Source organism: Pleurodeles waltl, chromosome 1_2, assembly GCF_031143425.1.
Source record: "Pleurodeles waltl isolate 20211129_DDA chromosome 1_2, aPleWal1.hap1.20221129, whole genome shotgun sequence".
Lineage (NCBI taxonomy): Eukaryota > Metazoa > Chordata > Amphibia > Caudata > Salamandridae > Pleurodeles > Pleurodeles waltl.
The window spans coordinates 439,087,998-439,113,146 of NC_090437.1; the positions used below are offsets into that span (position 1 = coordinate 439,087,998).

General features: G+C 41.6%; 1 protein-coding gene across 5 annotated transcripts in view; it reads left to right on the top strand.

Moving 5' to 3' along the window:
• LINGO2 (leucine rich repeat and Ig domain containing 2) overlaps positions 1–25,149 on the top strand; it is a 3,618,115-nt gene that overhangs the window by 338,241 nt on the left and 3,254,725 nt on the right. For all 5 annotated transcript variants that reach the window (XM_069240594.1, XM_069240603.1, XM_069240567.1 and 2 more), the window contains exon 2: positions 8,035–8,137. The gene's annotated coding sequence lies outside the window, so the exon portion shown is untranslated. The remainder of the gene's footprint in view (positions 1–8,034; positions 8,138–25,149) is intronic.

Below are 25,149 nucleotides of genomic sequence, written 5' to 3' on the forward strand. Positions count from 1 at the left end.
AAATAGTGTAAAATCTGTTTGGCACTAGCAGGACATACCAACCATAAGGGTGCATGTCCTAGGGCCTACATTAGGGGTGACCCTTGTGTAATAAAAGGGGAGTCTGGGGCTTGGCAAGTACTTTGAATGCCAAGTCAAGGTGGAAGTAAACTGTGCATGTAGGCCTTGCAATGGCAGGCCTTAGACAGGCTTCTTCTGTGGGTGGCACAATCAGTGCTGCACGCCCAATTGTATAGTTCAATTTACAGGCCTCTGGCCTACGGTATACCACTTTACAAGGGACATATAGATAACTCATGTATGCCAAACAGGTGTAACCCAATCATACCATGCTTTAGAGTAGAGGGCACATGCACTTTAGCACTGATTAGCTGTGGTTATATGCCCAGAGTCCTACGGCCAACAAAAAGGTCAGAAAAATAGGAGGCGGAAGGCAAAAGGTTTGGGGATAACCCTGCAGAAAGGACCATTTCCAACAACAGCTTTCAATCAAGACATTGGGGGTCATTCAGACCTTGGCGGACGGCGGAGGCCGTCCGCCAAGGTACAACCAGCAAATGACCGCACCGCGGTCAAAAGACCGCGGCGGCCATTCAAACATTTCCGCTGGGCCGGCGGGCGCTCTCCAAAAGAGCGCCCGCCGGCCCAGCGGAAATGCCCCTGCAACGAGGACGCCGGCTCAGAATTGAGCCGGCGTAGTTGCAGGGGTGCGACGGGTGCAGTTGCACCCGTCGCGTATTTCAGTGTCTGTAAAGCAGACACTGAAATACTTTGTGGGGCCCTCTTACGGGGGCCCCTGCAGTGCCCATGCCATTGGCATGGGCACTGCAGGGGCCCCCAGGGGCCCCGCGGCACCCCCTACTGCCATCCTGTTCATGGCGGGTTTCCCGCCATGAACAGGATGGCGGTAGGGTGTGTCTGAATCCCCATGGCGGGGGAGCGCGCTCCGCCGCCATGGAGGATTCAATGGGGCAGCGGTAAACCGGCGGGAGACCGCCGGTTTACCCTTTCTGACCGTGGCTGAACCGCTGCGGTCAGAATGCCCTTGGGAGCACCGCCAGCCTGTTGGCGGTGCTCCCGTGGTCGGTGACCCTGGTGGTCACCGGCCGCCAGGGTCAGAATGACCCCCATTATTCTTAATGACATTATGATAGTGGAAACTTGCTATATTACCTCATCCCAGCAACTAGCTTCTGAACATGACAAGAAAGCCCAGAAAGAGACATTTTACTGAAACTAAATGGCCAGAGTAAAGCAAATAAGCAAGGGAACTACAGGGAGTGCAGAATTATTAGGCAAGTTGTATTTTTGAGGATTAATTTTATTATTGAACAACAACCATGTTCTCAATGAACCCAAAAAACTCATTAATATCAAAGCTGAATATTTTTGGAAGTAGTTTTTAGTTTGTTTTTAGTTTTAGCTATGTTAGGGGGATATCTGTGTGTGCAGGTGACTATTACTGTGCATAATTATTAGGCAACTTAACAAAAAAAAAATATATACCCATTTCAATTATTTATTATTACCAGTGAAACCAATATAACATCTCAACATTCACAAATATACATTTCTGACATTCAAAAACAAAACAAAAACAAATCAGTGACCAATATAGCCACCTTTCTTTGCAAGGACACTCAAAAGCCTGCCATCCATGGATGCTGTCAGTTTTTTGATCTGTTCACCATCAACATTGCGTGCAGCAGCAACCACAGCCTCCCAGACACTGTTCAGAGAGGTGTACTGTTTTCCCTCCTTGTAAATCTCACATTTGATGATGGACCACAGGTTCTCAATGGGGTTCAGATCAGGTGAACAAGGAGGCCATGTCATTAGATTTCCTTCTTTTGTACCCTTTCTTGCCAGCCACGCTGTGGAGTACTTGGACGCGTGTGATGGAGCATTGTCCTGCATGAAAATCATGTTTTTCTTGAAGGATGCAGACTTCTTCCTGTACCACTGCTTGAAGAAGGTGTCTTCCAGGAACTGGCAGTAGGACTGGGAGTTGAGCTTGACTCCATCCTCAACCCGAAAAGGCCCCACAAGCTCATCTTTGATGATACCAGCCCAAACCAGTACTCCACCTCCACCTTGCTGGCGTCTGAGTCGGACTGGAGCTCTCTGCCCTTTACCAATCCAGCCACGGGCCCATCCATCTGGCCCATCAAGACTCACTCTCATTTCATCAGTCCATAAAACCTTAGAAAAATCAGTCTTGAGATATTTCTTGGCCCAGTCTTGACGTTTCAGCTTGTGTGTCTTGTTCAGTGGTGGTCGTCTTTCAGCCTTTCTTACCTTGGCCATGTCTCTGAGTATTGCACACCTTGTGCTTTTGGGCACTCCAGTGATGTTGCAGCTCTGAAATATGGCCAAACTGGTGGCAAGTGGCATCGTGGCAGCTGCACGCTTGACTTTTCTCAGTTCATGGGCAGTTATTTTGCGCCTTGGTTTTTCCACACGCTTCTTGCGACCCTGTTGACTATTTTGAATGAAACGCTTGATTGTTCGATGATCACGCTTCAGAAGCTTTGCAATTTTAAGAGTGCTGCATCCCTCTGCAAGATATCTCACTATTTTTGACTTTTCTGAGCCTGTCAAGTCCTTCTTTTGACCCATTTTGCCAAAGGAAAGGAAGTTGCCTAATAATTATGCACACCTGATATAGGGTGTTGATGTCATTAGACCACACCCCTTCTCATTACAGAGATGCACATCACCTAATATGCTTAATTGGTAGTAGGCTTTCGAGCCTATACAGCTTGGAGTAAGACAACATGCATAAAGAGGATGATGTGGTCAAAATACTCATTTGCCTAATAATTCTGCACTCCCTGTATATCATAACACATACCAACTTCTGTGACATATCACTTATATGTACCATTTTCAGAGTCTACGTCACTACTGTATGTATGTTGAATAACCTGTTTCTTGGTCTATTTCGTTAGATATCTGCAAACACTGACACCATTAGAATCTTTAACCTTAGGATTTAGTATCTTGACCTGCAATTTTAATTCATATTTCTCGCTCTAGGTTATTGTGGTGACTGTGATTGAAATGTAATAAGTGTATTTAAAGCAAACCCTCAGCGACAAAATTGTTTTGAGTTTTGTTAATGAAGACGGAAGTTTCCTTTATGGCGCGTTTGTTATACATTTGTTAATGGTGTAATTAATTCTGCAATAACTAATTGCTTAGCAATAGAATGAGATAAAGAATGATTTTGCATTGTTAGGCTAAAACGCTCGGTATATATATTTTAGGCATGCTAGGGTATTTCTTTGCTTTTATGAAAATAACCTTTTTATGCAAAGACGTGCTCGTCCGACATTGCTACAAATGAGAGTCCCTGGGTAATAATGTGTAGATTTCAAAATCTAATTGTAATGGCACACATGAAACATGGTAAAATTTAAAAGAAGAGATTCGGAAAGCCTTGTGGCAAAATGTAAAGCACTATTTTCACCAATGTCTTATGATCAGATGTTCTCAGGACTGGAACAAAAACAGAACCCGCCTCCCCCTCAAGTAAACCTTAAAGTCCTGTCCTGGAAAATGAAAACTAGTATAAGAGGGTCACCTGTGCCATTGATCTGTTTCTGTGAACCAAAAGGGCACCTTTCTAAACGTGTTTTTTTAAATGTTACAATACCCCATTAACAGTGTCTCGGATTAAAACTAAAATGAGCAGTAGACCTGCAGCCATGTAATAGTGTGTGTGAAATAGAATCAGAAAATATTTTTTCCATGCTATTATTCAAAGGAGGTATCGTTCGTTCATAGATACCCGAATGAACACCTTAGGATGTCTGGTGTTTCTACTGTCATGAGAGCCAGGACCTGGAGAAATTCTATTGAATTTCATAGGACACTCTTTGTGAGTCGCCTAAAATAATGTACTAATATGTTCCTTTTGGCCCAGAAATCAGAAACTCGTTTTTGACATGGTCTCCTGTACTTCCAAGCAAATAGAAGAAACTGATGTCACAAATTTAGGTTCCTTGTTCAGCTCTTCTTTTAGCATAGCGTGCACAAGGGGTAAGGTTTCTCACCAGCCTCGAGATTTCATAAGAGAGGAATAATCTGAAAAAGGGAAGGATCAGCATGCTGTTAATTTATGTAAAAAATAGTGACTTGAGCTCTGGCTCTTGCATTTCTGAAAACCATTCACCTAGGAAAGCAAAGCAAAATGTCGTATTGATCCTATGCTTAACTGAAACATTATTTAACATGACCGAAAGAGTTACAGTTCAAGTTCATTTGAACCACCATTCAACATTATAAGTGCCAATGGTCTTTGCAACTAAATTTCTGCATGTAGAAATGCATGCATGTTGCATTTCAGAAATCCCCAAATAGCCGTGCATAAGGATATTGCTGGGAAACAGCAAAATATGTAGAATTCTGAAATTATTTGAGAATTACTAAAAGTTTGGAATTTCTCCAGGCGTAGTTATTATCTTATGCAAATATAAGTATGCCTTTTTTGCCTAGACATTTCTGACTGACACCCAGCACATAACACTATGCTTTTCATTTGTCTTGAACAACCTGACTATGGAGATTATGCTACTTCTATGATATGTTAAACAAGTTCATTTGGTTTCGTCTTTCTCCACAAATATTTTTTTCCCACAGCCATAAACCATCGTTCCTTTAAGCTGGTGTCAGCACACGCCTAGCCTACCCCAGAAGGGCAATTTACTGAATTGTTTCTTGCCTTTGTAGGGCATACAAAAATAAATGTTCGCTTTTCTTTTTGACTACAGTGTGAGTCTGTAGTGCTTCACTGAACGTCTGTAGCGTTTTATTGTATTCCACTGTAGGGGAAAACTGCATCAAACTGACAACTTTAAATTGGTTGAACCTAGTATGTATGTACCAATGATATCATCTACCCTAACTTATAACGTAGAGATAAATGATTATTGTGTACCTCCTTAGAAAAACAAGGGTCTCAAGTGCACTTAAAATATGAATATGGTCATGTGATTTGTGTTTGGTCATATTTCTAATCAAACCTTAATTAGATGTGGATTTTGAGCTACATTGCTGGGCTAAGTTAATGACTCTGCAGGTCAGCAGGGAGATCAGAGCCAAATATAGGCTTATCTCTAGGGGATAAAGATGTTTCCAAAAGAGGAAGAGGGTGGTGAAATAATCTTCACAGGTTAATTACATTCACACTGCCTGAGAAACCTGACTATGTCCATCCTGGACCAAGTCAGAACTGAGGCACCACTTACAGGGCAAGCTCTCCTTTGAAGTTGTCGCGGGAGGAGACCATGCTGCTTTGTCAGATGGAGTGAAGCTAAAGCATCTCAAAAAGCTGTAATTTAATTTGACATCTTGAATTAGCCATCTTGAAAAATTCCAAGAAGCTGTAGATTAAGGCTGGGACAGGAGTCGAGGGATGATTTTTCATCTTTGCATTCTGCATACTGAAGTTTCCATCCCCACTTAAAAACACAAATTAGGCACTTTTGGGAACATTTTGGGACCTATGGAAAGCTACACCTGAAGAAGGCCCAGCTGGAAAGAAGAGACTCCTGGCTTATGTTGTGAAAAGGACTCCTGGAACCCTGACTCTTGCTAAAGAGAGTCCCACCTATTTGAGGAATTCTGACTCCGGATGGAAAAGGGGACTCAAGGACTCCTGACTCAAGTGGACTCCCAGGAGAAAGTGTATGTTTGAGGACCAGTGGCACTGCCATGTCACTTTCTCTGTGGGATATTAGAGGTATGGACCAGCCGGGTGACACTAGATGAGAGGGATCCCATGAAAATTCTATGAACTTGTCCCTTGGGAGGGCATCCACAAAGAGACATCAGCCTGGCTTTTGCTGACTCAAAGGCACCCCTAAAGTGGTCACTAGGTGTGGGATCTAGGGTGTGTAGGCAGAGAAGGTAATCTGCTTTGGGGACTGCAAGGTGTTGATGAAATAGACCCTTGGCAAGGAGAGGTACCTGGAGGTGCAGGTCCTGGGTTCTTCAGATCCACTGCTGCTGGGGAGAATCAGATGGATGTTAGAGATATAGGAGAATATCTGAAGGGAAAGCCTTAACAACAGGCATTAAGGAGCTAAAGGACAGGAGAGCAGGACCTGATCTGTCTCTCAAAAAAGGGAGATCAACTGGAAAACAAACTCCTGGAAAACTGCAAACATCGCGAAGCCAAAATCCCTGCAAAATCTGACCACTGGGTCAGAGAAACCAAAGTTTGCTCCTGTACCTGCCAATCCCCCCTACAATGAAGGAAACTGCCCGATGAGCCACTAGAGACACTGGGCTCCCCAAATCCTACATAACATAGCATCTGTGCCTGGTCAAATGGATAACTGGCTAAACCTAATAACCCTAAATTACATTCAAAATGAGTGCTTGAGTGCTTCAGAAATTCTGTCAGTTTTTTGCATATGTAGAAAGATTAAGATAAGAAAATCTAATGCAATGATTCTTCTTCAGAGGAATCTGAATCTCCCTTGCAAAATGTTTAAATTGGGGAATGAGATATGGGTGAACTGGATTGCCTTTAGATTTAATCAACTTCAAAAACACAATGATTTTTGTCTATTGCTGCACTCCTGGAGCTGTTCGAAATTCCAGCTGCTTGTTGAAGTATTTGTAACCAAGAAGGTATTTTGAGCTCAACCATGAAAGGGGTCAAATGTTTAGGGGGCAAGTACCCGGGTCAGTCTTTCAGCAATTTATATGTGTTTTACTGCTATCCATTGGAAATTGGGAAATGGGGCAGGTATAGCAAAAGAAGAATAACACAGAACCTGCCTGCATACTAACAAAATAGCAATAGCTACAATTCTAATGAAATTTCAATATTGCTTTTTGCACTGCTGGTATTATACCCCAGAAAGACTATACTGTAAGAAGGATCAGGACAGTGCCTTCATTATGAACATGATGTGGAGCAGAATCTGGGCCTTGGGAAAGAATGAATAGATATTGCCTGAGTTTGGAGGTTTTTTTGAAGAAGGTTATCTGACAGTTAAATAGGATAACTGTTTTTAATATCACACCTGATAAAACAGTGGCATTAAATGGGACACAATGTCTTGGTATTCCCAGAACATCACATAAATGAGGGCCCAACTCACAAAGTTAAATTTATAGGTGAAGATTTCTGCCTACATTGATCTACCCTTATTCCTAGGCATACATTTCTGCTTAAATAGAATTCAGTACCTTGGTAGGAATTTGCCCCTCGAAGTAAGTGTATGTGTTTCATCCTCCTTACATCAGGTGATAGGAATGTACAGCTGAAAAAACAACCATAAGGTTAGTACTAGTGACTTTACAGGGGCATTTAAGTATAAATTGGCCAGATGGAGTTCTACACAACATAGTCATAGATCAGTTCACCTACTTGATGTAGAAATATACATTGAAAAAATAGTAAAACATTGAAAACCTAAGGAAAATAATACAGACCTGAAACACCACAAGTGAAAGCACATAACACAGGGCACATTCTGGGCTCTGACCTCTTCCTGTTGTGCTGCAAGATGCCATGAGCCAGACAGCAGCTAAAGGTGTGTGATTTGTCATTCTGTTGTGAGTGGTTATGGGACATGAAATAGGTTAAGATGTTTCTTGATTGTGTGTAGGGTAGAGTTTGATGTGAGATGAGTAAGCTGTTTCTTTATAAAAATGAAATAATTATCAATTAACATAACTGTAAATTTCTAAGTATGTCCATCTGTTTTTTTTAAAGAATTATAAGGAAATTATTATCAATTAATATTATTGAAATTTTCTAAATATGTGCACCTGTTATGTTTTCAAAATTATCAGTATTTCTGTTTTTAATGTTAAAAGTTAAATGACTTGTTAAATGTATTGTCTTTAATTTATTTTCCATAGGTTTAACAGATATTTTTACATTTTAGTTTGGGTTTTGCAAAGTATTTGTAGTTCACTTTTTCCTTTATTCAATTTTATTTTTAAATGTATGCTTTTGAACTGCTACTATTATTCCGTTCCTCAATTTATTTGAATGTGATTCCCTTGCAGTACCTGTGAGGTGCCAAAGGTGGTGTGTCAAGGCTCCTGGCTGGAGTAAATGAGAGCCTATTTGGGCTACGTTGGCACTGACGTACATTTGGATGTAACCTTGGTGAGTAGTAACCGAGTTACCTCTTTGAAGGTGTGATTTCGCATTTGAATATCCCTGCCTGTGCCCCTTCTTAATTTTACCATTCTTCTTCTCAAACTTTGCAGATTTTCACACCTAAAACTTAAATCTATATATGTGTAGTTCTACATGTTCTACGCAGAAACCTATGTACATAAGAAATAAGACTGGTGTAAGGACAGCTCCATGGCCTATTTTTGAGGATGGCATTTATGAGTATACAAATTAGTACTACATGAGTATTATTACTATACATACTTGCATATGCCTTTTTGAATTGCCCCCTTTGTCTTTATAGGGCTTCAATTATTTCAATCTATTATTGGTCAACTGTGGAGTTCGCTTGACGTCCCCACTGGTGAAATGTGCAGAAATGAAATTCCTAATTGCATAGAAGTGTTTTTTTTTTTTTTTTTTTTTTTTTTAAAGTGTGCCTTTATGATAAACACTTAATGAATTGGGGGTGAGCGGTCTTCTTTTTTACAACAATGCAGTCAGTGAATGTTAATATGGAACTAGTCATTTTCTTTTAACACATTGGACTTCAATTTAGAGCCAAACACTTTGCCTAATTCTAGACGTTTCAGGTCCCACTTTAGAAAGAAAGTTAATCACGATCGTAATATTGTATTTTTGAATGTGCTTATATATGTGACATAAGCTGTTAGACTTGCTGTTTACTCATTATTATGAATGTAGACCTTGAATAAAAAGCTTAATTTAGACATGCTTTATTTTGCATTCTTGCCTTGCAAATACATACTGTCAGAAAATGGGTTGTTTGGTGAGAGGTGTGTGAACTCTGGTCAAGCAAGAGCCACGATCCTTTACAGGGTGAACCATAAAAATCAATAACTCAACCTGTGCTTAACATTGGGTAACTTGGCACCAAAAAAATCAGGCTTAACCTAGAGGCAATGTGTAAATTATTTTTGCAGCACACAGACAGTAATAAAGTGAAAAAAACAACCCAAGAAAAATCCCAAGCCAATTAAGATTTTTTTTATTAGAACTGGAGTTATGAATGTTTTTACTTTTTATTAAAAACTAGTGCTTAAAGATCAAAACATCAACTGCGTACGTCTAGTCGTGTGAGATCATGTCAAAGTTAAAAAATATGGTGATTGAGTGCACTTTGAATACAGGAAGTGGATTGGACTTGGTCAGCGCTTGCCTTTGAACTTGGAAAACATATCTGAAAAAGATAAAAGTTTAACGGGCAAGACTATAGGAGGTGCCCGAGGGGGGAGCATCATCATTGGATGTCCTTGGGCAAAAGCTGTGATGAAGAGTTCTACTTTCGGACTTAGGCCCTCATTACTAGTTTGGCAGTCTTAAGACCCTCAGACTCGCGGTGGCAGTCAGACCGCCACACTTATGGCGGTCCGACCACCATATTACGACTGTGATGGAGCCGCCACAATTTGTCCGCTGACACCGCCATGTTGCTGCCAGTCGACAGCCCAGTGGTCTCCGTGGTTGTAATCTATCAGGGTGGCTCTGCATGCAGCGCCTCCCTTGAGATTACGACTCCCCAATCCACCAGCCTTTTAATGGCAGATGGACTGTCATGGAAAGGCTGGTGGAAAGAGGGTTTCGGAGGCCCCTGCACTGGCCATGCACTTGGTATGGGCAGTGCAGGTGCCCCCATGGAAAGCCTGTTGCGCTTTCCACTGGCCAAACTATGGGCAGTGGAATGCGCGGCCGGTGCTGCTGCACTCGCTGCACCACCACATTGCTGCCGGCTTGATTACGAGCCAGCATCAATGTTAAGGCCCTGTGGTAAACTCGTAATAGGGTCGGCTGTGTTGTGGCCGCCCGCCAAACTCGTAATGAGGACCTTAGTCATCAAAATGGAAGTGAAAATCACCAGGGGGGCAAGATGGGGGTAGGGCTGTAGCCTAAGACAGTTCCATAAGGTCAGATACCCCTTTCATAACAGACCCCTGAAAGGATTTGCTGTTGCAGAGAAATATGTAGTGGGAGAAGATGCAATGTCAATGTGACTGGCGATGCATCTCAGGTGGATGGTCGAGCAGGTTGGTCTTGATCTCCTCCTAGTTCTCAGAGCAGGTTTAGAGCAAAATTATTCTAAGACTTCAGCTTTGGGATTTGGCCATCTGGACACCTTTAGCACCACAACCAAGGATCCAGGGCTGATGGGACACCTCTTAGGGGTTTAGGGATAACTCAGGCTGGGTCCAGGTGCACATTCAATGTGGTAGGCGTTTTTTGTTTCCCTGTGGCTATTGACAGGTGCCCAGAAGACTAGTCCATCACGTCACTCTGGTAGTCCTGGGTGTAGGTGAAGATGTAGGGTTCAGCAGCAGCCTCTAAGGATTGGCTGCAGGCTCAAAGGGTTAAGACCAGAAAATGCTAACTTTCTAAATGTAGCATTTTCAAAATTATAATGAAAATTTTTACTTTACCATTAAAGAAGGTTTATCTTTACAATTTCACAGATACCAAAAATGAAATAGCTACCTGCTCCCAATTGGAAATTACAGCTTATTAAATATAACAAGGAATCTCACACGTTATCCTATGGAATTGATGGGTCTCACCATAGCAGAAAATTCATTTAGGAGTTTTTCACTACCAGGACATGTATTACCTAAAGTGCACGCCCAACCTTTTACTTACACAGCACCCTGCACTTTGGGCTACCTAGAGCCTTCCTTAGGGATGTCGTATATGTAATAAAAGGGAAGTGTAGTGCTTGGCACAAGGGGGGTTTAATCGACATGGCAGTTTAAAACTTCATTCCGGCTGCAATGGAAGGCCTGGGACATGTTCTAACGTGCTACTTAAGTGGATGGCACAATAAGTGGTGCAGGCCCACTAAACTTATTTAATTTACAGGCCCTGGGTGCAAGGTATACCACTCTACAAGAGACTTTCTAATAAATTAAATATGCCAATTAGGTAAATAACAATCAAACCATGTTTAGGAGAGTGATCACAAGCACTTTAGCACTAGTTAGCAGTGGTAAAGTGAACACAGTGCTAAGGCCAACAAAAATGAATTTCAGCAAAAATTGGGGGAAGTAAGCATAAGGTTTTGGGGGTACACCACCCTAAGGCTGACAGGTATACCACAAACAAAATTATTTTAGAGGTTAGTGGAATCATTACCCACTTGAGGCTTTGCCTCTCATGACTCATGTCTCCTCCTCATAATCTACTGTCTAAAAGGTAGCATATTTGCCTATTAAATGTATAGGGCATAAACTGTTTCTTTGTTTCCCAAGCTCTGCTGTCAGAAAACATGCCATAAATCAGAGATATTACATGTTAATGTATGCCCTCAAGGCACCCAAAGAAGCACAAAGCCCCCTTGTGCACTGGCATAGACCAAAAAATGGCCCCATGATATGGCACCTTAGACTCCTTTTCTCAAATCCTCTTCTTAACCTCTCCACCTCTGTTGAATAATCTCACCTGCCTGAATATATAAACAACTGATTTGTTTGAACCATGAATGTTTCACCATTCCTATGTACCTGTACCCTTCCACTATGCATATCTGTCCCATGTTTGTGTAATATGATCCAGTTAACTTATTGGAAATGTCTGTACCTGTATCTGTCTCTAACTCCATTTACTAAATTATTCCTTGGCCTATGTGAAACTCTGCCATGCTTTGGGCCAAGGTCCCTTCTAAATAAATAATGGTACAAATCAAAATGTCCCTATGTCAGCCTGTGTTCATTTTACTGCATGATGTATCTGTAATTGCAGTGAAAATATTCTCTTTGAATGAAATCTCAGCAGATAATATGTACTCATAAATTCACTTCGGCAGAATATTACTGACATTATTTTCCCCACAATATTTACAAAGCTAAACTGATCTTCCAGCTGTTACCCAAACACAGTCCCACAATTCTTTTATTCAGCATTGTCATCTAAAAAATGTGTGTGCTGAGAAAGAGAATCTGAGCAGCAATTTTTGTAAGGAGAGGAGAATGTTTTGAAAAGAAATATTTGGAAATTTGAATTGGGGGCGTTAGTGTACAAGTGATTTGAATATAATCAGAAAAATAATTTCTGTGCGTCTATTTTGAAGTTAGATATATGTCATAATAACATAAACAAGTAATTTGAATCCATAACATCATGTTATATATTATTTGTTCTGAGGTCAGTCTTAATGACGAAATGTTCTTGGGGGTGAAACTGACAACTTAGGGCCAGATGTACAAATCAACATCCTAATTTTCATAACAAACCCGATACTGCAAATCCGACTGTTTGAGACCGGAAAATGCTTTTTCTAATGTACAAAATGCAAAATGTGAGTCCGTAACTTGTTACTGAATCACAATTTACATTTGATATTCGGTATTTGAAAGGTGTGTGCTCTGGGCATCCAGTTGCAAAACAGTAATACTTTAGAACCATTTAAAAGGTGGGACTCCTTCCCTTTTGAGAATGTTGAAAAAATATTTTTAAGTGCAGCCAGTGATCTCACGGACAACTGTCTACTCTTAAAAAATGAAACTTCAAAGATTCATTATTTTGTTTTTAAACACATTCCGTTTTCCTCTCGAAACAGAGCTGCATTTAAAAAGAAAAAAGATTGATTTATTAAAAAACAATCACAGACATGGTGGTCTGCTGGCCTCAGCAGGCCAACATCCCTGTGATGGCTGTGATTCCTAATTGGTTGCAAATTGTGACCTACCTCATTAGTATCGACCTGCTAGGGATCACTATTTGGGAATGAAGGGTTTCATACATTAGGAATACCAGTCTCCTAATTGCGATTTGAAGTTAAACACAGTAAGGAAATTGGTATTCGTACTGATAGTACATCAGGCCCTTAGAATCTTAACATCCAACGTTGGCAACAAATCCCCTGGTGTTATATATTTTCTGAGTTTATATCACTCAATACTGTTGGCTTTACTTTGAGTGTCAGCAGGCAACATTGCTCAGTGAATCTGGTCATTGACATCTGCCGTGATCTTATGGTCACTCGCACAAATTCTAGAAACACAAACACAACCTTTCATCTTTCCTGGGAGTTAAACTGAACAAGATTCAGTTGTGTAAAGGACATCAGTCACATAAAATGAACCATGTGATCCTGAAACAGGCACACTGTCTGAGTGAGTTAAGCATTCGCTGTTCACATAAACTGTAAACTGCTGGTCATGGTCAACTGAGCATACTATCCTCCCAATGGTGGTAAAATGTGCACTATCAAATTTGGTGACAGTAAAGTGTGCTATTTATAGCATTTAGAAATAGCAGAAGTGTTGTGTTATTCAATGCTCACAAAGTTCATATTCTAAAGCAAAGTCACTGAACATGATTTAGAGTTGGGTGGACATGTTACTTTGCCACAAACGTGGCCTCTCTGACAAACTGATGGTTCACTCACTCTATTTTGCATTGGAAGGACTGTCATTTTTCCTATTGTGGTGTCCCACTGTGCAAGCCACGAGAAATGCTACATCAAAGGCTAAAATGAGTGGGGGCTGTTGGTGTAGGTGCATCAGATTGTTCGCCATATTTAGAGTGAATGGTTTTATGTTACTTTTCTCAGTTCCGTACTGCCGGGGAAACCCCAGTGGTCCCAAGCAGTAAACAATTAAAAATGACCCCCACAACCTGGGAGAAAACTCCCATGGTGTCAAAGATCATTATTTCTTTGTTTATCAAAATCAAACTTCCACTTTGGGACATAAGCATAGAGCACACAAACTTTGTAGCCTCAGTCTTATAAGACATTGCCTTATCACACGGGGGTATATTGATTGTATATTGTGACACTGTAGGTTCATGAAATTAACTTTCTGGTATTGTAAAACAGTTGTAAGACTCAGTGCGTGTATTAGGGCAGGGACTTACAGAATCTAATGCAAAGAACATGCAGATGCCTATTCTAACTAGCCTAAGGAAACTGCACATGGCCAATTTTGGTTAGAGATTTTTTGTTCCGAGAAGAAGGTATCATTTTTGTATCCATCCTGTTGAAGAAAGAAAATAACTCTGTTGACCAAGTAGCATATAAGTTTGGAAAGTGGACAATTGATGGGTCATGACTTGCCCTCAAAATCTCTGATCATATGTCTGCGGGCAACAATGACACGAAACGTGTCATTGAAATGCTTTTCCGTGCTCCTTCTTGGCCATTAGTATAAAACGAAAAACAGAAACTGGTCAGGAGACAGTAGCCATGAGTTACTGGAGAAATTGGTGGCGTCTTGGAACAATTTCACAGAAGGTATTTTGTTGCCTAATTCAGTTCATAACTTAGTCCCCAAAAAGAGTCTCTCCTTTGTTTTTTAACAATGGTTATATAAATAACTGTGATGTAAAACCAGTGATTGTTTGAAATATGGAGTGGACGGTATGTGGCAAAGGTTGCTGCCAATGTTCTGTATTTGGAGTAGCCTGAATAATCAGTTTGGGTATTTAAAATAATTTTCCCAAGAAGGTGACTTTTTGTAACCTAATTTCACTTATTTTTTAATAGGATTGGGTTGTTTTTTGGGTGGGGTTTTGACAGCAATAGACATACTACTAACACTATACCTAGGATGGATTTTGGGTCCACCTCTTTGAAATATCAGATTTCTTCGATTAGCTTCTATCATCAATTGGCTTGAGAGTTTGTTAGTTAGTTCTTGGCTGAGCACTGTGGACAATTCAGTTAAGTTTTGGCAAATTGGATGTATACTTCAGCCTCCCTTCAAGTGCTTGCATTGAATAGCCTAAGGGACTATAGGCCAGATGTAGCAACAATAGGTTTTGCGACTCGGAAATTGCGACTCCGAGCGACTTGCATTTTCCGAGTCACAAAACCTAATGCAGAAAGGTGTCTCAGACACCTTCTGCGAGCCGCTATGGGGTCGCAAAGACCCACCTCATTAATATTAATGAGGTGGGTCGCAATTTGCGCCCCCATAGCGACTATGGGCACTCACTGGGATGGAGGCCTGCTGGGAACAGCAGACCTCCATGTCCGTGACTGCTTTTAAATAAAGCAGTTTTTTTTTTCCAAGTGTAGCCCGTTTTCCTTAAAGGAAAACGAGCTGCGCTTAGAAAAAAAACCGAAACCTTTAGTTTCGGTATTTTTTCAGGGCAGGTAGTGGTCCCTTGGACCACTGCCTGCTCTGAAAAAATATATTTGGGTCCACTCACAAAGGGGAAGAGGTCCCATGGTGTGGAAGTAAGCCTCAGCAAGGCCTACTAGTGCAAAGGGTTCACCTTTCTCTGCACAAAGTCCTCAGACCACGTAGGAAGAAGTTGGCACAGGAACTGAAATAAAAGACAAAGTTTATTAACCTCATGAGGTGGTACCACAGTTCAAACAGCACCCTTAGGTAATGTCTGAAGTAGCACACTGAACTGAGAGAGCATGGTCCTTTTATACCCACGCAGGGGCTAAAAGGAGGTGGTACAATTATAGAAGCAAGACTTGTATACAAGTAAGGTCATGTGGAAAATGCACAGTCGACAGGTAGGAGGAGCTAACAGTTTTCAAGGACTAACAGCTGCAGACCTTACTGAGCATGTGCGAAAGTGGGAGATGCTAAATATAACTTGTCACTAGGCAGATTTCAAGAGTAGTTAACAGAAAGGTAGGACAGAGCACATGGTGAGCACATGGCAAAAAAAATGGCTGCCATGAATACAAAATGGATTCCGCGAAATGTTCACAATAGTTACAAATACAAGATGTCTTCTGCTGATGCTTAATCTAATCTCTGCTAAACTACAACAGATGACCCTTTCAGCATTAGCTGAAGACATTCGTCTTTCTGGGATAATCTAAATATTCAACCTGTACATTTATGCTCATCATTTCAGCTATTTCTTTATCTAACATATAATGTGCTTTCATTTCTGTAATATTTCTTTTGGTAGGCATACAAGCAGTAATACACATGGAGCAGAACATTGGACCACACTGAATACAGATACAGCATGGTGAAAAATATTGCAATCATTACACACAGGATAGTCAGTAGTTTCCAGCCCCAGGCGGAAACAAGAGCCCAAAACCATCCAGAAAAAGTCCAAGTACCAGTCTCTGTGTGGATTTCTACAGCAATTTTATGCAATTTAGATATTGCATCATATACTGAAGGTGAGTGATCAGGAATAAAAACACAGCAACTATTACCGATGATGCGACATGCACCACCTCGATCAGCTAATATCACATCTAGTACCATACGATTTTGGAGCGCTACAATCCTCGCAATTTGGAGCTCCTCAGTAATATTACCAAGTGCCAGAGCTGCCTGATTGGTAACAGCTTCCACAACCCTAGTCAATCGTCTCACTTTCCTACTGTTTAACGCAGCACCCACAAAGGGGAACAATCCTAAATTAAAATCAACATATTGTTGCAGGCTAGTATCCGTTTGGTCTACCTCATTCGTACTTATTTCCCTTTTATATCTATTGTTGATGATGTCATTGAACAGTTTTAAATCGCGGTGATATGAAGCAGGGGCCAAAAACACAGGGGGTAATAGAAAAGATACATAACACACACCTGACCACCCAACAGGTAGTTGGTAATATCCATAGTTACCACAAACAAAATATGTATTATGTGAAGCTGTAAAACTACTATTATTTACACCCTCAATAATTAAAATCAAGGTACAATCGCTTATCCCTACTGGAATTCGCCCAATGCTACGTATACATAAATCTGCTTCAGTTTTTGTAACAGAAATCACAAATTGTTCTTTTTTGTCAGAGTCTCTTATATTTGTGAAGACATATGGTACTGAAACATTGTCCGGTTGATACTCTTCCCATTCCCATTTAGTTCCTTTGGCTTGGGGATACCCATCTTTGTCTTGGTAGCATACTTTATTAAGGCGAAAAAGAAGTCCGCCCTCTGTACGTTTTCCAGATGCAAACAAAAGCGTGTATCAAGCTTGACAAGAACCATTGTGTGAAAAAGGAAGAGGAATGAAAGGTGTTCCTCCTTTCTTTTGATGCGCAGGTATCATTCCACATACCCAACAGTTAGTAGTATTTGTAGCATTATGAGTATGATGCAACATCTGAATGAAAGTATTAAGGAAATACGATTGACAGTGCTTCTGCTCCTGATAGGGAAGTGTAAAGTAATAGTGACCTCTGGTACTGGATTACTGGCAACAAAAAACTCACGAGCAGGAGCCTTCTTTTCAACAAACCAGGTGATTGTTGCTGTAACCACCAAAACAACAACAAACCCCATAGTACTAATGATCAGTTTGTTATTCATTTTAGCAACAGTGATAATCGACCCTTTCAGAAATGGATTAAAAACAATTGTTGGAGCTCTTATCCCTGGGCAGCCGCTGATTTCTTCACCACAGGCCAAGACGGGTGTCACTACTCTAATGCATGGCTGATCCCCCCCCTTGCCACATTGGCTCTCCGTTTCACTAACCCAGGGCGGTAGCTCAACCAGTTTGTTTAAAAAAAAAAATCAGATTCTTTCCTCGGTCTCAAATTATATCGCGACACTCCAGAAGTCGTATGGTCCGGGAAGACCTCTGCAGATTCGTCAGGTGATATAGCACAGCCTTTCTCCGTAGTCAAAATCTCTCGATGATCGGTCAGCACAGCAGGTTCCACCAAGGTAGGTAGCACTCTCTTACAGTGAGTACTATGGACCCAATTCTTTTGGTTCGTCACTCGAACTGCTGTCCTTGTCACAAGGAGCACCTGTTCTGGGCCTCGCCACCTTGGTTCCAAGCTGTTTGATCTTTCAAAAACTTAATCATCACCTGGTCACCAGGTCGGAGTTCCTGGCCTTCACCTGTAGATCTGTCAGGAAGTGCTTCTCGAACCTGTTGATGAATAGAAACCAAATTGTCGGTTAACTGTGCCAAATAATCGTTCATCAGGACACAAGGTACATCATATACAGATTTTGGCTTAGGAACTCCCCAAATATTCATTGGCCTCCCAAATACCACCTCATAAGGACTAAGGCCGAGTCGGGAGTGTGGCACTGACCTAATAGACAATAATGCCAACGGTAATGCATCCGGCCAAATTAAGGATGTGGAAGCCTGTATCTTCGCTAACTTCAACTTCAAAGTAGCATTATACCTTTCCACGAACCCTGCTGATTGTGGGTGGAAAACCGCATGGAACTTCTGTTTGATCCCTAATCCTTTCAGGACATACTTAATAACTTCCCTAACAAAATGAGGTCCGTTATCACTCCATAAAAGTCTGCAAACACCAAACCTAGGGAAAAATTCTTTCAAAAGCACCTTCGCTGTGGTAATGGCAGTATTATCCTTTGTGGGGTACGCCTCTATCCATTTACTGAAGGCACAAACCACCACCAAGACATACTTTAAATTGTTGCAGCGTTCAAGCTGAATATAATCCATTTGTAGAACTTCAAAAGGTGCAGTTGGTGTAGCAAACCCTCCGGCAGGAGTACGTGTCCCTTTTCCAGGATTGTATTGTAAACAGATCAAACAAGACTGTACTACTCTCTTAGCTGTACTGGAAATTTCTGGATGCTCCCAAACTTGCGTAAGCAACTTCGTTATTGTTGAAGCTCCAACATGTGCCAGCCCATGTGCCATCTGAACCATAGGTTGTACAAAAGCTATAGGCAATTTCCATTTATCCATCTGCTTATTCCGCCAACAGCCCTCATCATCCAATTCTCCATCTTCAGACCATGTCTCACGTTCTTTCACAGAAGCAGATTTCTGTATATCTAATACGTCTTGTCTAGCATTATGCCAACGTTCAGCTTGTGACTTCACTACATACATAGAAGTAGTACTTCGCTGCATCGCAGTCTCACGTGCAACACGGTCCGCAAGAGCATTACCTTCCCATATCTTATTGGTAACTTTCTTATGTGCACTACATTTCACAATAGCTAGTTTCTTTGGATATGTCAATGCAGTCAAGAGGTCATGCACTAATTCTCCGTGCATTATCTGCATCCCGTGGGATGTGAGAAAGCCTCTCTCCTTCCAAAGCAAACCAAAATCATGAGCCACTCCAAAAGCATAGCGGCTGTCTGTATAAATGTTCACACGTAAATCAGTACTAAGCTCACATGCTCGTGTCAAAGCTATGAGTTCAGCTGCTTGAGCTGACTTCTGTGGTATACGAGCTGTCTCCACTACCGTGTGTATTGTGGTGATTGCATATGCAGCTGAGGTCGTACCATCTGGCAACTTCAAACAAGACCCATCAACCCACAATTCCCCGTCTACATCTAAAAGGGGCGTATCTTGTAAATCAATATGACCCTTTGTCTGTTCTTCGGTAAGGAATATACAATCATGTGTTTCATGTGACTGAGGCTGAGTGACCGGATATGGCAATAAAGTGGCTGGATTTAGTGTTGTACATCTCTTCAGTGTAATGTGAGGAGCCAGCAATGTCAACTCATATCCTGTGATACTGGCGCTAGTTAAATGTTGTGTCTTTGTTTGATTTAAAAGAGCTTCAACCGCATGGGGTACTAACACCAACAGCTTATGTGACAAAACTATCCCTTCACTCTGACGTATTGACACAGCTGTTGCGGCAACTGAACGAAAACACCCAGGCAAAGCTCGAGCGACAGGATCAAGTACTGCTGAAAAATATGCACAGGGACGCTGCTTATCGCCATGTGTCTGTACTAAAACTGACAATGCACATCCATCTTTCTCATGTACGTAAAGTGCAAAAGGCTTCATGTAATCTGGAGTACCTAACACTGGTGCGGAACAAAGGGCTTGTCGCAACTGCCTGAAAGCAGTCTCACATTCATCTGTCCATGGGAGGGGCATTGGAGTATCTTTAGTCAAAAGTGCTACCAAAGGTTTGATAATGTGTGAAAACCCTAATATCCATTGCCTACAAAAAGAAGTAAGACCAAGGAATGCCCGAATATCTTTCTGAGTAGAGGGTACTGGTGTGTCTAAAATTGCTTGAATACGATCTGATGTAAGTGCAAGGCCCTCCTTAGACAAAAGGTGACCTAAATAGGTTACCTTTGGTCTACAATATTGCAATTTCTTTCGTGACACTTTATGATGGTGTGAAGCAAGATAAGAAAGTAAGGACAAAGTGCACTTTTCACATTGCTCAGGGGTATCAGCTGCCAACAAAATATCATCGACATATTGTATGAGAGCCACACCTTCAGGCAAAACAAAAGAATCAAGTTGTCGTTTTAACGCTTGACTATAAATACTTGGACTCTCCATATAGCCTTGAGGAACTCTGCAAAATCTACATGATTGTTTATTCAAAGTACAACCAAACAAATATCGACTGTCAGGATGAATAGGGATCGAAAAGAAAGCATTCTTTAAGTCTCTCACAGAGAACGTAGTTGCTGTTGGGGGAACCAAAGTAAGGAGTGTCGTGATGTCAGATACCGCAGGATATTGTGGTATCACAATCTTATTGACTTCCCGTAAATCAATAATGAATCGGTAAATCCTAGTATCAGTATCTTTTTTCAGAATAGGAAGAATCAGACTGTTACAAACATTATACAGAACTTCCTCAACAACTCCAACTGCAATAAGATCATACACAATTCGTGTGAGTGCTTCTTCGCCCTCCTGTGAAATTTTGTATTGAGGCAAACGTGGCAATACAGCTCCCTCCTTGACACTAATATGTACCGGTGGAATAATCATTTGTCCCACATCAGTATCTGAAGTAGCCCACAAAGTACTAGGGAGTGAAGCTAATGCAATATCCTCTTTAACAAGACAAACTCTTTCCATCACAGGATGATTATCATTTAAAATAACACGCACCCCTTCAGGAGAGCATCGTATTGTAGCCCTGAAATACTTGAGCATATCAAGACCCACAATATTGTCTGGTGTATTTGGAGAAAGCAAAAATGGACATGGAGCAGTAAATTTATCAACATGGAATGCAAGTGGTTGTGACAATGGGCTAGGGGAAGGTGTTCCATCGAAACCTATCGATGTAATGGTTAAGCCAGACAGGGGAGCCCTTGGAATCAATTGTTTAGACAAGGCTCTACGAGTAGCTCCTGTATCAACCAGAAACTGATCAGTAGAACCCAAAACATGTGCTGTAACATAGGGACGCCTCTGATCTACTGGAACTTCAACTGATTCCTTACCCCATCCTATGCAATCCTATGCATAAGCAGAGTCTTGGAAATCAGGCTGCACATAGTTAGACATCTGGTATTGGTTCCGTCTATCAAAAGTGTTAGACCCATCCTGCCCTCGTACATTAGCATCAACCCTAGCATGATCATTCGTGCCTCTTCTAGGTCCTGAATATCCTAAGCGATTTCTCATTTGTCCCCGACCACGTGAACACTGCTGAACACGTAGTACTGGACAATTGGCAGCCCAATGCCCAAATTTCTTACAATACGCACACTGATCAACAGACAAATTCGAACGAGTGTAAGAAGAACCATAAGATCCACGTCCACCTCTATCACTACCTCTAAAAGGCGGACCATAAGCTTGAGCCAACATAACCTTCGTCTTTAATTCTTTAATCTTTTTGTCCTCGCTACCTTTTGCTTCTAGTTCCTGACATTCATAATACTGAGCCATAGTCAAAAGAGAAACCGGAGTGGAGGTTGTCCATGAACTTTCACTAGCTTTTAGACGACTAGCTATTCCTGGTAACAGATTTGCGACATATTTATCGACAAACAAATGTCTGCCCGTATCATCTGACAATAACTGACCGCTAAAATCATGAAATGCTTCTTCAAAGCGTGTAAAGAAATCAGAGACCGCTTCATCTGCCTTTTGCTTACAAGATGCTAAAACAGTCCAATCTATCTTTTTAGGGGGAATAATCGTTTTTAACTTAACTAATATGGCTGCAGGAAGATCTAGAATCAACTGATATGGCTTTTTTGCAGGTTCCCTATCCCCATCCATCTGTTCTAATTCTTTCCATGACGCCCCAAAAACTGCACGATCATCAATTTTACGAACAGTTCTCCACATATCTGGCGGTAATATCAATCCGAAAAATAAATCAATGTCATCCAAAGTCATAGTACAAGAACTAATTCTTCCCTCAACTTCCTCATAAAAGGCGGCTGGATTTTTCCGCGGGTCAGGTAATGCTGTTTTAAGTGCCATTACATCTGCCCTATTCCAAGGAGTGTACACCCAATTATAAATAAAATAACCCTTAGCATCAACAGAAGTTTTATCATCACTTGTACCCAATCCTTTAGGAGGAACATACAAAGGCGCGGCCTCCCGCATTGGTTTCGCATGAACTATCATAGTCTTATGTGTTCCGAAGATGGAAGCTTGCACCCCACCGGTCTGAGATGTCCGTGTAACTATGTCCACAGCCCTTTTCTCCTCTTGCAAACGGACTGCCGTAACACATAATTTCATTAAATGCCTGATTGCATCAGCCACCTGGGAGAAAACAAAAAGACCATCACGCATTTGCCTATGATCAGCTGCTACATCATCGGGCTCTAACTCATCAGAATATTTCCGATATAGTTCAGTAACTTCTGAGCCACATGCCTCAGTAAAATATAGCTGCTCCTTTTCCGTCCACCCTTTCATGTTGTCTAAAAGTTCAGAAGCAGAGACAACACTACGAATTGTTTTACGAGCAATAGATCTAAGCTCAGACGCACGGTCAGCAGGCAACATAGAGCGACTGTCTCGCATCTTCTGTTGCTCTGAACTGGAGGCCTTAGCTAACTCATGAGGGGCAGAAGGGACGACATACAGAGGTGGAGGGCGATCTAGTAACAATAAATCATAATGTGGTTTATTAAGGATAGGATAGAGAGGTTGCCTAACGGTGTATTGGCCAGTTACCTGTAATTTACGTTCTTTCTCTTCTAGCTCCTTTAAGTCATTTATTTCTTTCTTTCTCATTTCCAATGCTTTCACATATACATTCTTCCGCTGCTCTTTTTCAAGCAAGGCTTGCTCACGCTTCACTCGTCCACGCACTTCTTTCTCCCACATTCGTACACAGTCAAACATATCTTGCCTAGACTTTCGCTTACACATACATTGTTCCACATACTCAATCTTTCGCAAATGACCCATGCATAGGCCAACGTAACTCAGGATCCGCACGAGTGTATTTATTCCATAATGTGCTGTACATTATAGAAGAAAGACCATGTTTAACATACATATCTCTATTTGGCGTCCCCTCTGGGGGTGCCGGTTGCGATTCTTCCAGTCTCAAATTGGTACCATTACAATAGCAACACATCCTACGAAGTGCGCTAAAAACAGGCATGCCAAAAATAGTGCAAAATATGCAATATTATAATCAAAGTAGCACTTAAGGTGCCGTTCAAATCAAAATTAAATTGGAGAAAATTCTCCTCATTACCTGCCTATATAAATTGCAATTTATATATCAATTCAAAGGACACAAATTGACTAGTCACCCAAAACACGAGAGCCACAGTAAGTAGTGCTACACTACATTACCAAACAAAGGCATCAAAACCCACAGCAAGTGCCGTAAAACGGCTCTTACCAATCACAGGGTGTCCAGGTTCCAACTGCCAAGTTCTAAAATCGACCAAATGGTCACTGCATGACGAATGAACAAAAAGGATCTCAGTCAAGGACCGGCGCCACCTGGATGGTCAAATCAGAAAGAAGGGAAAAACGCTGTGGTTGCCAAGACTCGGGTCTCCTCAGGCATTGATCGTCCGCAGCGAGATCCCAATCCTTTGTCGCGACCAATCCGTTGGGCATCCGAGTCACCGATGAGTCCCTGTTCGGGCGCCAATTTTTTGAAGTAAGCCTCAGCAAGGCCTACTAGTGCAAGGGGTTCACCTTTCTCTGTACAAAGTCCTCAGACCATGTAGGAAGAAGTTGGCACAGGAACTGAAATAAAAGACAAAGTTTATTAACCTCATGAGGTGGTACCACAGTTCAAACAGCACCCTTAGGTAATGTCTGAAGTAGCACACTGAACTGAGAGAGCATGGTCCTTTTATACCCACGCAGGGGCTAAAAGGAGGTGGTACAATTATAGAAGCAAGACTTGTATACATGTAAGGTCATGTGGAAAATGCACAGTCGACAGGTAGGAGGAGCTAACAGTTTTCAAGGACTAACAGCTGCAGACCTTACTGAGCATGTGCGAAAGTGGGAGATGCTAAATATAACTTGTCACTAGGCAGATTTCAAGAGTAGTTAACAGAAAGGTAGGACAGAGCACATGGTGAGCACATGGCAAAGAAAATGGCTGCCATGAATACAAAATGGATTCCGCGAAATGTTCACAATAGTTACAAATACAAGATGTCTTCTGCTGATGCTTAATCTAATCGCTGCTAAACTACAACAATGGGGACCCCTTCCAGTTTGCGAGTGGGTTACCATCCACTTCCAGTGGATGGTAACTGCGACTCCATTTGCGACTGCGTATGCGGTCGCAAATGGAATTGCATACCACTGCGAGTCGCAAATAGGAAGGGAACACCCCTTCCTATTTGCGAGTCGGAAATGCATTTTGCGAGTCGGTTCCGACTCGCAAAATGCATTTCTGCATAGCAAACACACGTTTGCGACTCGCAAATGGTTTGCTACATCTGGCCCTATAGTACTTCAGCCCTGTCTGTCAGTGTCTCCATGTTGCCTCCTGTGTCTTGCTCTCGTCTACTAACAGTCATTGTGTTAGCATATTAAACCCCAATTTATTGACTTTGCCAATGGTTGTTTTTATGGTGTGTTAGGAACACTTGTGTACTACATCTTGTGCAAGATTCTTAAAGTGTGTTAGTTATCTCTCCATTTTTTGGAGATAGGAAATGTAGAATGCCTGTGATAGATCACACAGTTAGTACATGCACTTAAGGCCAGATCTACAAGAAGCGGTCCCAATGCGCCACTTTTCTCGTGCCGCCCCAGCCTCACCTAACAACACCATGATTGTGCTGTATTTAAAGTACGGTGCACCATGGCACTCATTTCCACAATAGTGTCATAATTTATGACGTTATTGTGGCGCTTTGCTGGATTAGCCCC